This window comes from Tupaia chinensis, unplaced genomic scaffold (genome assembly GCF_000334495.1).
Source record: "Tupaia chinensis unplaced genomic scaffold, TupChi_1.0 Scaffold000126_2, whole genome shotgun sequence".
Classification (NCBI taxonomy): domain Eukaryota; kingdom Metazoa; phylum Chordata; class Mammalia; order Scandentia; family Tupaiidae; genus Tupaia; species Tupaia belangeri.
Window position 1 is genome coordinate 707,118 of NW_006159594.1, and position 14,980 is coordinate 722,097.

Genomic DNA, 14,980 nt, shown 5'->3' on the forward strand with positions numbered 1-14,980 from the left:
GTAGGGAAATAGAGAAAAAGAGAGAGAAAAAATAAGAAAGCATCCCACAGGGGGATGACCACACTGCAATCCCTTCACCTCCACTCTCTTCTCCAGATTTTGAGCATACCCAACACCCGACTGATGTGTTTTCAAGCTGCTAGTCCAGGACTCCCAACTGCACAGTCTGCCATGTGGGATTCAGCCACTTTAACCACCACTCCATCTGGCTAACCCTTTTTACATTTTTGTATTTAACTGGAAGCTACCAGTATCAACAAATGTATTGATTATCAGTAATGAGCAAAGCCTTGCTTAGGGTCTAGAAAGAAGAGAAATAACCCTGTCCTTAGAAAGCTTTCCTAACTTAGAGTCATAGTCACACTCATGGAGATTTGTAGTGCTGTATGAACTTAAATTCAGCTTAAGCTCTCTTACATTGCTGAGAAGAGAAAAAAAGATTGGATCATAAGGCTGCTTTGTATTTCAATGTAATATGCCAGAAAGGGTCAGTTCTTTCACAATTTAAACCTTTCTCCCTGCCTCATCAAGGAGTATTGTAGAAAGGTAGCTTCCTTACCAGTATCAGCTTCAAACTTTACAGGCTAGGCTGATGCTTTTTAATAATTTAGGAGTGGATTCCTCAGGGGGGTTCTGTTCCATCAGCCAGGCTCCTTCTAGCAGTTTCTCCCTTATGTTTGGGCTGCCTTTGATTCATGTCAACTATCATCATTAACATCTCCACAGCAACTCCCACTGGAGAAAACAGAGGAGATGAAAAACATCAAATTCACATACTGAAGATATCTTTTTTCTCAGACCTACAAAGTCACACCAACATAATGAACTAAACCTTTTCTGGCTACTTAAAACGGGGAGGAAAGGTCTTATTCTGTGTTCAGTTTACAATTCTATAATCACAGAAACATTTTTAACTCATCTGTCAATAGGAAATTGTTAATAATCGTGTTGTTTTAAATAGTTTAAATCAAATTATTAATACATGTAAAAATTTATTTTCGAAGTAGTGGATAAGAGTATATGCTCTAGAATCAGACAAACCTAGATTTGAACCTTCTTTCTGCTGATTGCTAGTTTTTAATCTGGAATAAATTATTTAATATGGCAGTTTCATTTTTCTTTTCAATGAAATGAAACTAACAATACTTGGGTCATAGGAATGTTATAAAGATTAAATAGAATAAACATTTAGTTTAGCATAGTGCTTGGTACACAGTAAATGTTCAATAAATATTTACTCATTTGTTTAAAAAAAAATTATTGCCAGAGGACATATGTACTTACCAGAGAGTTAAAAAAAAATACTCTGCAATAGAACCTGGTCATGTCACTGTCCTTTTTCCTCCATTTCTCCATTTTAGTAGGATTTGGGTCAAGCACATACTCATGGCCAGTGTGTTTTTCAACTGCCAAGAACAGGGTTTGAGTCACAGTCATCCAAACCAGGTGGTTCCCTATGCATGGTGCTTAAACTCTGTACTATGTGGCCAGCCAGGGCTCCTTTTTTTTTTAAAGGTTTGTTTCCTACAGGGCGCATGCGCTCGCCAGAAAGACAGAGAGAGACTGAGAGACAGAAAGTGAGAAATCACCCCCCGGGGGATGGCCATGCTGCAATCCTTTCTTCTCCATTCTCCTCTCAGGATCCTGGGCACGCATGCACACGTGCCTGGCATGAGTTTAAGCCACCGGGTCCAGGACTCGAACCATGGTCGACTACAGGGGAGTCCAGCAACATAGCCATTATGCTAACTGCTGATCCTGCAGGGCTCCCTTTTTTAACTTTTAAAAAAAGTATTTTCTGGGGCCGACAGGTGGAGTGGTAGTTGAGGGTGCTGGACTCCCACATGACCAACTGTGGTTCGAGTCCCAGACATGACAGCTTGCTTTCTCACTCTCCCCCCCCCTTTCTCTCTCTCACTTTGTCCCTCTCTAGTCAAATTAAAAGCAAACAAATAAATAAATTTAAATGAAATAATTATTTTTATAAAAGGTTTTCCCTTGTTCATGATAGGGTATATACCTGCACAAGGTGGGGGGGCACTCTCTACAAAGTCTGGTCACACCCTTAGGCTCTTCCTCCAGTCCTCTAGCCCATTGGCCCTTGAGGTTTCAGCCTGACTGAACCAGGGATTCAAACCAAGGAGTCCATGTAGGATCTGGCATCTCTTGAACAGCTCACTACCACTGTGCCTCAGAGCTGCCCTTGTTGCTCTTATTAAATATCATTAATCCTGGTAATTAGCTATATCTGCTTCCCCTATTTCTCTAAATAATTCACAGTTGGCCTAACTACAGAGCCCCAATATTGGGGGCATACAATATAGCACTGGAAAAACTGCAATTCAGATGGCTCTTAATGGACAAATTTATAAGTTGAAGCTGACGTCAGAGGAGGGCTTACCAGTTTCATTACTAAAACAATATCATAAAGCAATGAGGGAGTTGGAATATTGTGAAGATTAAATGGGATAAACATGTAATGTAGTGCTTGGCACACAGTAAATGTTCAATACATATTTTTTTGTTAAAAAAGTACTAGAACACATGGGAAAGTCCAGAGTTCTCCTCAAAGGCCTCCCTACACATGCCCATGATCTGAACTGGCTGAGGCCAGAAGAAATAATTTTTTTATTTTTTATTTATTTACTTTTCTTCTAGAGAGACAGAGAAAGTGAGAAGTCACTCCCCCAAGAATAGCTACACCCATCCCTTCTCCTTCATTTTCTTCTCAGGATTTTAGGCACGCAGACTCCTGGTGTGAGTTTTCAAACCACTGGGTCTGGGACTCAAACCACAGTCAGCTATGCAGAAGTCCAGTGCCTTAACCACTATGCCACCCACTGGCCCCCAAAATAAACTTTTTTAAAAAGAGAGTTTTCCATGGGCAAAGTCCATATCTTATTTCATGTCTGTCTACAGTAAGAAATTACATTCTCAGTTGAAATGATGAATGTATTAATCACTCTGATTTAATCATTACACATGTATTCATGTACTGAAAAATCATTATAACACGATGCTAATAAAATTATTTTTTTTTAAAGAAAGGAAAATACATTGAAGAAAATGTCTTTTCAGCAAGTGGTGCTGGAAGAACTGGATATCCAGCTACAGAAAAATTAAGTTGGACCCTGTCTCTCACCATCAACAGGACTCAACTCAGATGGATCAAAGATTTAAATATAAAGCCTCGCTTGGCATGGATGCAAGGGAGGCCACGGCAGGAAAATGGCAGATGGGAAGGTGAGAGAGGAGAAGCCTGAAAAGCCACAGCGATCTGGAGCTGCTGCAGTAATGGAGGGGGAAGTTCCAGTCGTAGCACTGAGAAGCCATCAGCTGAAGAAGCTGTAGACCTCACAACAAAGCTTACAAGGATCTCCGAGTCTGAATTTGCCGTTGGTAATCAGACAGCAAAGAAGGCATCAGCCATATCCATCAAACTTTGTATCAAGTGAGCCTAAAGAGACTACTTCAACTCTTGCTCCAAAAACCCTTTCAGTAGCAGCAGCTTTTAATGAAGACGAAGATGATGAGCCAGAGGAAATGCCTTCAGAAGCAAAGATGAGGATGACAAATATAGGAAGGGATACACCAACATCAGCTGGACCAAATTCCTTCAATAAAGGAAAGCACAGGTTTTCTGATAACCAGAAGTTATGGGAGCTAAATATAAAATCTCATCTTGCAAATGTCCATGACCAAGACAATTGAATAATGTATTTTGAAATTGGGGTGTGGGGTGGGTGTAAAGTTAAAAGGAAGTTTCCTTTTTGTAAAGAATGGTCTGAGACTTGGAGCCACTTTTTTTCTTTGTCATTTTCTTTTTAAGATTAAGTGGAACACTAATAAATGAGAATTTGAAATTACAGGTAATTTATGTTTCATATACAGATTACTAATTTTGTCGTTTCATGTAATTAGTTTCCAAGGGTTACAGATAATAAACCAGGAATGGTACCTTTTTAAGAATTGCACAATTTTTTAGACACAACTCTCAGCACATTAAGAAGGAAGCAAAAAGTTATCGTCTATTTAAAACTGCAAGCAGTTACTCACTCTTAACTCCCTTATTACCTAAACTGTCTGGCTCCCAGGAACAGCTTAATAGAGAAAGAGGGAGTGTTTTATTGGGAGGAAAATGTTACTAGACTCTTGACAGAATGTAAATTTAGATAAAATACAGCTTCTTTATAGGCATTTGTTTTGTTTCTAGTCATCATAAACTAGGTATTGAATTGCTATCAATGGATATAGAAGCTTAACTCTTTTTAAAAAAATAATAAATAAAAAATGTATGTAAACTGGAAAAAAAAAAGCCTCAAACTATAAAACTACTGTAGAAAATGTAGGAATAGGGAAAACTCTTGAAGACATTGGAGTAGGCAAATATTTCTTAAATAAGACCCCTAAAACACAGGGAATAAACTCCAAAATAGACAAGTGGGATTACATCAAGCTAAAAAATAAGTGTCCTCACAGTAAAGGAAACAATAATTAGAGTGAAAAACAACCCTCAGAATGGAAGAAAATATTTGCAAATGATTCCTCAGACAAGAGAATGAGATCCAGAATATATAGGAAACAAATCATCCAATTTAAAAATAGGAAAGGGACCAGCAGTTAGCATAATGGCTATGTCGCTAGACTCCCACATAGTTGACCGCAGTACACGTCCCGGACCTGGTGGCTTAAAACTCACACCGGGTGCATGTGCATGCGTGCCCAAGATCCCGAGAGGAGAATGGAGGAGAAGGGATTGCGGTGTGGCCATCCCCCCTGGGGGGTGATTTCTCGCTTTCTGTCTCTCTGTCTCTCTCCCTCTGTCTGGCAAGTGCACGCGCCCTATAGCGAAAACCTCTCCCAAAAAAAGTAAGATAAAATGAAGAAAAAAATAAAAATAGGAAAATGAATAGATAATTTCCAAGGCAGAATTATGAATTGCCAAAAGGCATATGAAAAAATGTTCAAAGTCTCTTGTCATAAGAGAAATGTAAATTAAAACTACAATGAGGAATCAGTAGGTTATGTAGTGGTTAAGGCACTGGACTCCAACATGGCTGGCTGAATCTGGCAGCTTGAAACTCATCTCTGAGCATGTGTGCTTATGTGCCTAAAACCCTGAGAGAAGAGTGGACTAGAAGGGATTGCGATATGGCTATCTCCTCAAAGGAATGATTTCTCACTTTCTCTTCGTCTGTCTCTGTGTCTCCAATGAGTGCACATGTCATATAGCAAAACACACACACACACACACACACACACACACACACACACACACACACACCTCAGTGAGATACCATTTAACCTCAGAATGGCTAGGATCAAAAAAATAAAGAACAAGTGCTGGTGAGGCTGTGGTGAAAAGGGAACACTCTTACACTGTGGTGGGAATGTAAACTAATACAACCTCTGTGGAAAACAATATAGAGGTTCCCTCAAAACCTACAAATAGAGCTACTTTATGACCCAGCAATCCCACTCCCTGGTATTTACCCAAAGGATAGGAAAATACCCAATCAGAAAGACACTTGCACATCCTTGTTTATTACAGCATTCTTCACAGTTGCTAAAACATGGAACCTACATAAGTGTCCAAAAACTGATGACTGGTTGAAAAAACTGTGGCACATATATTTTACGGAATATTACTCATTTATAATAAACAATAAGAGACAGCAGATGGCATAATAGTTACATCACTGGACTTCCACATAGTTGACCGTGGTTCGAGTCCTGGACCCAGTGGTTTAAAATTCACACCAGGTGTGTGCACACGTGCCCACAATCCCAAGAGGAGAATGGAGAAGAAGGGATTGCAGTGTGGTCATTCCCCCGGGGGGAAAGGGGGGTGGTTTCTTGCTTTCTGTCTCTCTGTCTCTCCAGCGAGCACACACACCCTATAGCAAAATCTCTCTCTAAAAAAAAAGAAAGGAAAAAGAGTGAGACCCTATCATTTGAGTCAAAGTAGATAAATATAGAAGATTTAATGCTGAGCAAAGTGAGACAGATTTTGAAAGACACACACTGTATATCCCCACTCCATTTGTACTGAAATATCTGCACCCTGTGGCAGAAATTGAAAGATCTGGAGATACAGAGAATGTAAGTATAAAGAGGGTAAGGATACCAGAGACTGTAAGGGAGGATAGTGATAGAGATCGGATGGTAAAGAGGTATGAAGTGCAAAAAAAATTTAACAGGCAAAAATAATTGTAACATTCTCTGTTGGAAAAAATAAAGAGAGAGAGATAGATATTGATAGGCTACATCATGATGGGGACTTTATGTAAAATATGAAAATTAAAAGAAAAATTTTAAAAGAAAAACACATGCACGCACACATATTCTTTACCAAGAGAAATAAATCCTCCAAAGTTTGACTAGGAAAGGACTTTTCTAAATAAAATGTCTGGGCCAGACAGTAGCACAATGGTAAAACACAATGCTCTGTGAAGCAATCCCCCATGGGAGATTCAAGTCCAGAGACCCTGTTAAGTATACTAGACATACATTTGCCATGACCCAGGGCTGGTCAAAGACGAAGGGAATGGGAGGTGTCAGAATCCTATTGGAGATACTAACTCACTGTCTCTTGCTCATCAAAGAATAGACTTTAAAAATCTCAGGGACCAGTAGGTGGCATGGTGGTTAAGGTGCTGGCCACTCCCATATGGCTGACCACGGTTTGAGTCCCGAACCTGGTGGCTTGCTTTCTCACTTTGCCTCTCTCTGTGTCTCTCTCTGGTCAAATTAAAATAAAGAAATGAATAAGTAACATAAAATAAAATACATAACTTTGTTTTTAAAATCTCTGCATGTGACATGATGGTATACTTAGAAGACCCAAAGGTCTCCATGAATAAACTTCTCAAAGTAATAGTGAATATAGTAAAGTGGCAAAATACAAAATCAACATCCAAAAATCTATATATGAACAAGTTGAACGAAGTAGAGCTAAAGAAAGGAATCCCTTTCATTGTAGCCACAAAATGTATAAGATACCTAGGGATAAATCTAACAAAGGAAGTCAAAGACCTTTATAAATAAAACTATGAAAATATTTAAAAAGATAAATATTTTTTATTTATTTTTTAATTTTTAATTTTTTTGAGAGGTTTTCACTATAGGGCACGTGCGCTCGCCAGACAGAGAGAGACATAGAGACAGAAAGCGAGAAATCACCCCCCAGGGAGGATGGCCACACCACAATCCCTTCTCCTCCATTCTCCTTTCGGGATCTTGGACACGCACGCACACATGCCCAGCGTAAGTTATAAGCCACCAGGTCCAGGACACGTACCACGGTCAACTACGTGGGAGTCCAGCGACATAGCCATTACGCTAACTGCTGGTTCCCTTTAAAAAGATACTGAAAGTGACATAAAAAAGTGGAAGGACATTCCATATTCTAGGATTGGAAGAATTAACATAATCAAAATGGCAAATTCTACCCAAATTAATCTACATATTTAATGCAATTCCAATCAAAATTCCTGATATATTCTTCAGAGATCTAGAAAAGACAATCATAGAATTTGTCTGGAATTGTAAAAGATCTCGTATGGCCAAAGTTATCCTGCACAAGAAGAGTGGAGTGGGAGGCATAGCACTCCCTGATCCCAAGATATACTATAAAGCTGTGATCATCAAAACAGCATGGTATTGGCACAAAAACAGACATGTGGACCAATGGAAGAGAATAGAGACCCCAGAAATAACCCCCAAAGCTTACATCCAACTGATTGACAATGGATACCAGTCAATCCATTAGGAAAAGCTCTTTAGTAAATGGTGTTGGAAAAACTGGGTATCCACCTGCAGAAAGATGAAACTGAATCCCCATCTTTCACCATTAACAAAAGTCAATTCAAAATGAATCAAAGATCTGAACCTAAGACCTCAAATAATAAAACTACTGGTGGAAAATGCTGGGGAAACTCTGGGAGACATTGGAGTAGGCAAAGACTTCTTAAATAAGACTCCCAAAACACAGGCAATAATCCCTAAAATAGACAGGTGGGACTATATCAGACTAAGAAGTTTTTGCACAGCAAAGGACACAGTAACAAGTATGAATCGACAGCTTTCAGAATGGGAGAATATTCTTTTAAAATATGCCTGAGACAAGTGTCTGATGATCAGAATGCACAGGGAACTCAAGCGCCTTATGCCAAAAAAATTATTAACCCAACTAAAAGATAGGAAAATGAGCTGAACAAAAATCTCTCTGAGGAAGACATACAAACAGCCAAAAAACATATGAGGAAATGCTCAACATCCCTCATTATAAGTGAGATGGACATTAAAACCACAATGAGATACCACCTAACCCCTGTCAGAATGGCAAAGATTAAGAATATAAAGTGATAAGCATTGGCTGGGATGTGGTGAAAAGGGAAACCTCCTACACTGTTGGTGGGAATGTAAACTGACCCAGCGGCTTAAAACTCACATCGGCCGCAAGAGGAGAATGGAGGAGAAGGGATTGCAGCATGACCACCCCCCCACACAGGGGGTGATTTCTCACTTTCTGTCTCTCTGTCTGTCTCTGTCTTTCTGGCAAGCGCACGTGCCTTATAGCAAAAACCTCTCAAAAAAAAAAAAAAAAAGTATGGCACATATACTCTATGAAATACTACTCAGCCATAAAAAACTGCAAGACCTTGTCATTTGATAGAAAGTGGTCAGGTATGGAGGAGCTATTGCTGAGTGAAGTAAACCAGGATATGAAAGAAAGATATTGTATGTATCCACTTAATATATACTGACTATCCGCACTTGATGGTAGAGCTTGAAATATTGGAGGACATAAAAGCAGTGAAAATAGTTAGCAATGACAAGACAGTGTGGAATAGGGCAGGAGAAGAGAAGAGTATGGAGAAGGATGGCAAGAGAACAAATAGAGAGGCATGACATTAGTGGGACACAGATATGGTTTATTACCTGTTGATGATGACGTGTTCAGTATTCTCAACTGGACAGGTCTGAGAAGTATTTCATGTTGGGTAAAGTCTTTTCACAAGCAAAATGATGAACAGTGATTGTTTAAAAAATAATTGGAGGGACCAGCAGTTAGCATAATGGCTATGTCGCTGGACTCCCACGTAGTCGACCGAGATCTGCATCCCGGACCCGGTGGCTTAAAACCCATGTGCGTGTGTGCCCAAGATCCCGAGAGGAGAATGGAGGAGAAGGGATTGCGGCGTGGCCATCCCCCCTGGAGGGTGATTTCTCGCTTTCTGTCACTCTGTCTCTCTCTTGTCTGTCTGGTGAGTGCATGTGCCCTATAGCAAAAATCTCTCCAAAAGAAATTAATAATAATTGGAATAATAATAATCTGGAAAAAATGAAAAGCTATTGGATGATGGTTATGGAGATTTTAATGTCTTTGTATTGACTGATATGAATGGTATTCCTTCCAGAAAAAGGAATGTAATACACTGTAAAGTTATATGTGATTCAATGTAGTATAAACAAGATTATGATAACAATAAAATTGTTTAATAAAATAAATAAATAAAAATCTCTGCATGAAAAAGAATCTCTTCTAATTCTTTTCTCTTATATTTTCACTTTTGCCTTAAGATTTCCCCCTTTTGCTTCTCTTTAAACTATTTCATATAACAACTCCACCGTTTAAACTTTGGGCTCACTGTAACCAAAATTTACTTCATTCGTTTTCTTTTCTTTTCTTTTTTTTAGAGAGAGAAATTTTTGCTATAAGACACGTGCACTCACCAGAGAGACGAAGATAGAGAGACAGAAAGCAAGAAATCACCCCCCACGGAGGATGGCCACGCTGCAGTCCTTTCACTTCCATTCTCCTCTGGGGATCTTGGGCAAGCATGCACACAACCAGAGTGAGGTTTAAACCACCAGGTTATAGGGACTCAAACCATGGTCGACTATGTGGGAGTCCAGCAACGTAATCATTATACCATCTGCTGGTCCCGCTTCACCTGTTTCCTAATAGAACAAATAAAGCAGATTATTATAGGGCTAGCAGGTGGCATAGTGGTTCAAGTGCTGGATTTCCACATCGGTGACCATGGTTCAAGTCCCAGACCTGGTGGCTTACTTTCTCACTTTCTCTCTGTCTCTTTCTGGTTAGAAAATTTAATAATAGTAAATTAAATCAGTAATTTTTAAGTAGGTTATTATTTTCAAAAAGGAAAGTTTTAAAGAGAACTAAATTGAAAACAATAGAATCAAGGTTTGTTTTTTTTTTTTAATTTATTTACTTCTTTCACGAGAATGAGAAACAAAGAAAGAAAAGCATCCTGAATAGATCTCATGTCATGATTCCCTCCCCCAACCTTCCAATCATGGAGTTGCCTGGTGTGTACAAGGTGACCAGGGAACCAAACCCATGATCCCTATGGATCCAGTATCACTTGAGCAATCTATTACCACTGCACCACCTAGCCAACCCTGGATCTTTTTGTTTTGCTTGATTGTCTGTTTTAAAGTCTTTTCTTTCACAAGAGTGAGGGAAAAAGAAAGAGACATAAGTATCAAGTTTCTGAACCAACTCCTAGTAAAGCAGAAAATTATGAATATGTTCCAAGAGGCCATATTGTTTCATCCTTCCTATCCAATGGGGTAGGACAACTTTGCAGTCTCCTTCCTCTTGTTTCTCTCCCTCTACCGAGAGGGCTAGTTTATGGAACAAAGAGAAGGACAAGAAGAGGGCAGGATACCGGTTGTTTGTCAGGAATTTACATTGGTCCATTTAAAACCATGCAGGTGGGCTGGCTCTGTGGCAGAGTGGTAATGCGCTGCTCAAAAGCAGCGCACGGGATGACTGGTTCTCATCTCCAGCGTGGTCAGCCCCAAACACACCAGGCATGTGCAAGAATATCCGTAATCTAGCAGGCTGGAGGACTGGAGGAAGGGGATTTCTCTGTGTGTGTGTATGTCCCTCATACACACACACACATACACACACACACACACACACACACTCATATGTACCTAAGCTCTATCATGAATAAAAATATTTAATAAAAAAATATAATGCAGGAAAACTGATTTAGCTATATGTTATTCTCTTTTAAATGTTTTGAAGTTTCTTTTTTACAGGCATAAGGGAGAAAGAGAGCACGCACTGCTGCAGGGGCTTGATGCCACCAGTCCTGGATGGTGGGTACCTGCATGCCTGGTGTACTTAAGGAGGACCTGAGCTGTGTACCAGGAACCTTCCCATGTGGCTTAGCCTTGCAGAGCATTGTGTTTTACCGCTGCCCATGGCCTAACCCCACATTATTCTTTCCATCCCTGGGATGAAGAAAGGGTGGAAGGCACACCGTCAGTCCTGTGCAGAGCCTGCTTGTTTAGTGTAGACTCAGACATGCCTATTTCAACAGCCCCAGTGGGTGTGGGTGTAACCAAGGCCTCATGCTGATGCCTCTCTGGATTTTAGTGAGTCTCAAATTCCATTGACTGCTCGCAACTACTCTCCTTTCTCCGTTTATTTTCAAGAGGAAAATATGCTCCATGATATGGGGCTAAAACATCAGCGCCTGAGCAATACTCCCTAACAAACTTTCTGTGATCGTGAAAATGCCTCTGCGCCGTCCAGTCTGGTAGCCACCAGATACATGTGGCTATCTGTTGCATGCTGGAAATAGAGCTAATGTGACTGAAGAAAGTTTGCTTTATTTTTATTTACTTATTACTTAAATCGAAATAGCCGCATTTGGCTGGTGGCTATCTCTGGACAGAGCAACTTCCGAACTAGTCCACTCAGTGCCTATGTTAAGTCTACAAGGCACACCTTAGTTCACTCATAGTTCACAGTTCATTCCGAAGGCAATGACGCCCACGTGAAACCAAAGAATGATCTGTCCCTGCCAAGCCTGAGCTATCAGTTTATCAGCTCCTCCTCCTTTTGGAATACTTGATGACTTACAGACATAGGAAAGAGGGTTTGTCAAATTAGTTTCCAATCTATAAGGATCGTATTAATATTTTAATTGTACATAAAACTACACATGATGGAGGTATACAGGGGATGCATTCTTTCACACTTTCACACAGTGTCTCTTGTCTGGAAGACAAGGAGAAAAGACACCGCCCACTTTCTCCCCAGAGGCCTGCCTAGAGTAGGGACTGAGAGTCCTTTCTCTTCGGTATAGCAGATCCAGCCCAGTTGTGAGTCATTCCAGTTCTAAGGACACCTTCAGAGATCTATTTGCTTTAGTTATAAAAGGCATTTTCACATTCAAGTTTTCTGCTTCTAATCAACTTTTACTTTAAAGCTGGTTTGGCATACAACAAAATACAAATGTTTCTCTGCACTGCCTCCTAAGATAGAGACTATAGAGATCTAAGACCAGTCCCAGTCCAGTCATCCTCCCCCCACCCTCAAATTTTACGTGGTAAAATCTTTGGAAAAGTGCAAGATTTTGTTGTTCTATCTTGGGATAATGTAGCCATCCAATTTCTTCTGTGGTACAATGTAGCATTTAGCTGCCAAAGCCTTTAGCACTTAGCACAATGGTTTTTTTTTACAGGTAATTATTTATGCTTCTGCCTTCTTGCTGAATTTTATTGTTAATTTTAAATTAATTTTTATGAACATAATTGTTACAATGTGATTTATCAATACATGAATGCAGTGTACAATGATTAAGTCAGGGCAATAGGTATACTCATCATCTCAACCATTGTAACATTGTATACAGTAAGTTGTTAACCACATTCTCTTCACCTGTATTTGTTTTCATTTTGCCATAGGGTACATGTGCTTGCCAGAAGTATGTGTGTTGTGGGGTGGGGTAGTAAGAAGGCATGCCACCATGGGGAATGTTTCACTTCGCAGTCCTTTAACCACCACATCATGGGCTGCCCCCTCAGCAGTATTTTACAACACTAAGCATTGCGCCTTGTATCTATCTGCAACTATGTTTCCATTAATCAACATCCCTCTACCTCTGCCCCTTCCTTCCCAATGACCAGTAGTCATTCCACCTCTACAGCCATGAGGTCATGTTTTATGTGGTCATATTTTCCAATTTCCATATATAAGAGAGAACATATTACATTTCTTTCTGTACCTGGCTTATTTCACTTAATGTAACATCCTCCAAATTTGCCCGTTTAACCTCAAGTGACTGTATTTTGTCCTTCTTAATAGCTGTGTATTATTCTCGTGTGTGTGTGTGTGTATGTGTGTGTGTGTGTGTGTGTGTGTGTGTACCACAGTTCCTTTATCCATTCACCTGCTGATGGACCCTTAGGTTGCTTCCATATCTTGGCTCTTGTGAATAGTGTTGCAATAAACATTGGGGTGCAGATATCTTTATGACATACTGATTTTCTTTCCTTTGGATATATACCTAGCAGTGGGGTTGCCAAAACATATTACTGCTCTATTTATTTCTTCATGAAGAATCTCCAGACTGTTTTCCATGATTGCTGTACTCATTTCCATGCCCACCAACAGTGTGAAAGGGTGCCTGGTTCTCCGTGTCCTCACCAGCATTTTCATTCTTTGTCTTTTTGCTAATAGCCATTCTAACTGGAGTGAGATGATGCCTCATTGTGGTTTTAATTCGCATTTCCCTAATGATTAGTGATGCTGAGCAGTTTTGTCACATTTGTCCGTCATCTGTATGTCTTTTTTTTTTTTTTTTTTTGGGAAATGTCTTTTTATGTCTTTTGCCTATCTTTTAAGCTTTTTTTTTTCCTTCTGAGTTGTTTTGTGTATATCCTGGATATTAATTCCTGGTCAGATAGGTAGTATGCAAATATTTTTCCCATTCTCTCACTAGATATTTTATCCACTCATTTATCCACCAAGTACTGAGTGCTTACTTTTTATATAACTCATCCTAGGAATTGGGAGCAAAGTGGAAAATAGGAAAAAAGAAATCCCCAATGAAACATTCTCTCTCTCTCTCTCTCTCTCTCTCTCTCCTTTTATTCCTCCCTTAATTTGCCAAAGGGCATGTACACTTGCTGGAGAGAGAGAGAATACAAGAAAGCACCTCCTGACTGGGGGGGACTGGGCGTGCTGCAATTCTTTCTCTTTCATTCTCCTCTGGATTTCAGGCAAACATTCTCCACTGGAAGAAAAATGATAACAAATGAGTAAACATACATGCAATATAATTTCAGATAGTGATCAGTGTTATGAAGAAAATAAAAATAAGGCAATATGATAGAGTGTTAGGGAGTCTCTTTCCAACCCCATGGTCAAGAAAGGGATTAAAAGAGGAGAAGTTTGGGGCCAGCAGGTAGCATGGTGGTTAAGGTCCTGGACTCCCACATGGCCGATCACAGTTTGAGTCCTGGATCTGGTGACTTGCTTTCCCGCTTTCCATCTCTCTCTATTTCTCTCTCTTGCTGGTCAAATTAAAGAATAACAATGATAATAAAGACATAAATAATAAATAAAATAAATCATTATTAAAAAAAAAAAAAAAGAGGGAAGTTTGAGCTGAGCTCTGAATACAGGATAGAGTCGCCAGCTCTGCATCGCCAAGAAAAGCCTAGGGTGGCAGCAGATAGAAAGTCTGTTTACCTCTAGAACAGTGGGTTCTTTTCATTAGATAACTGTGTTCTTTGCCTTAATTTTATTTACAGTAGGGCATGTTCATACACACATGACAGTGAAAGAGAGAGAGATAAGCACTCTCCACAGTCTGGACACACCATGAAGTCTTTCTCCCAGCCCTCCAGCCTGTCAGATCTTGGGTGGTCACACGTAAGTTCACACACATGTGCACACACCTGGCATGTTTCAAGCCCACTAGCCAGGGAGTCGAACTGAAGTCTGTGGAATTTGGCCTCTCTTGAGCAGCACCACGGAGCTGACTGGTTCTTAATATATTCTTTTTTTAGAGAGAGATTTTTGCTATAGGGCATGTGTGCTTACCTGAGAAACAGAAACAGAGAGACAGAAAGCAAAAAAATCACCCCCCTGAGGGGTATGGCCATGCCACATTCCATTCTCCTCCATTCTCCTCTTGGGATT

General features: G+C 39.9%; 1 pseudogene; it reads left to right on the forward strand.

The window, feature by feature from the left end:
* Nucleotides 1–3,048: 3,048 nt before the first annotated feature.
* LOC102478964 (PEST proteolytic signal-containing nuclear protein pseudogene) lies at nt 3,049–3,831 on the forward strand (annotated as a pseudogene).
* The last annotated feature ends 11,149 nt before the right edge of the window (nt 3,832–14,980 follow it).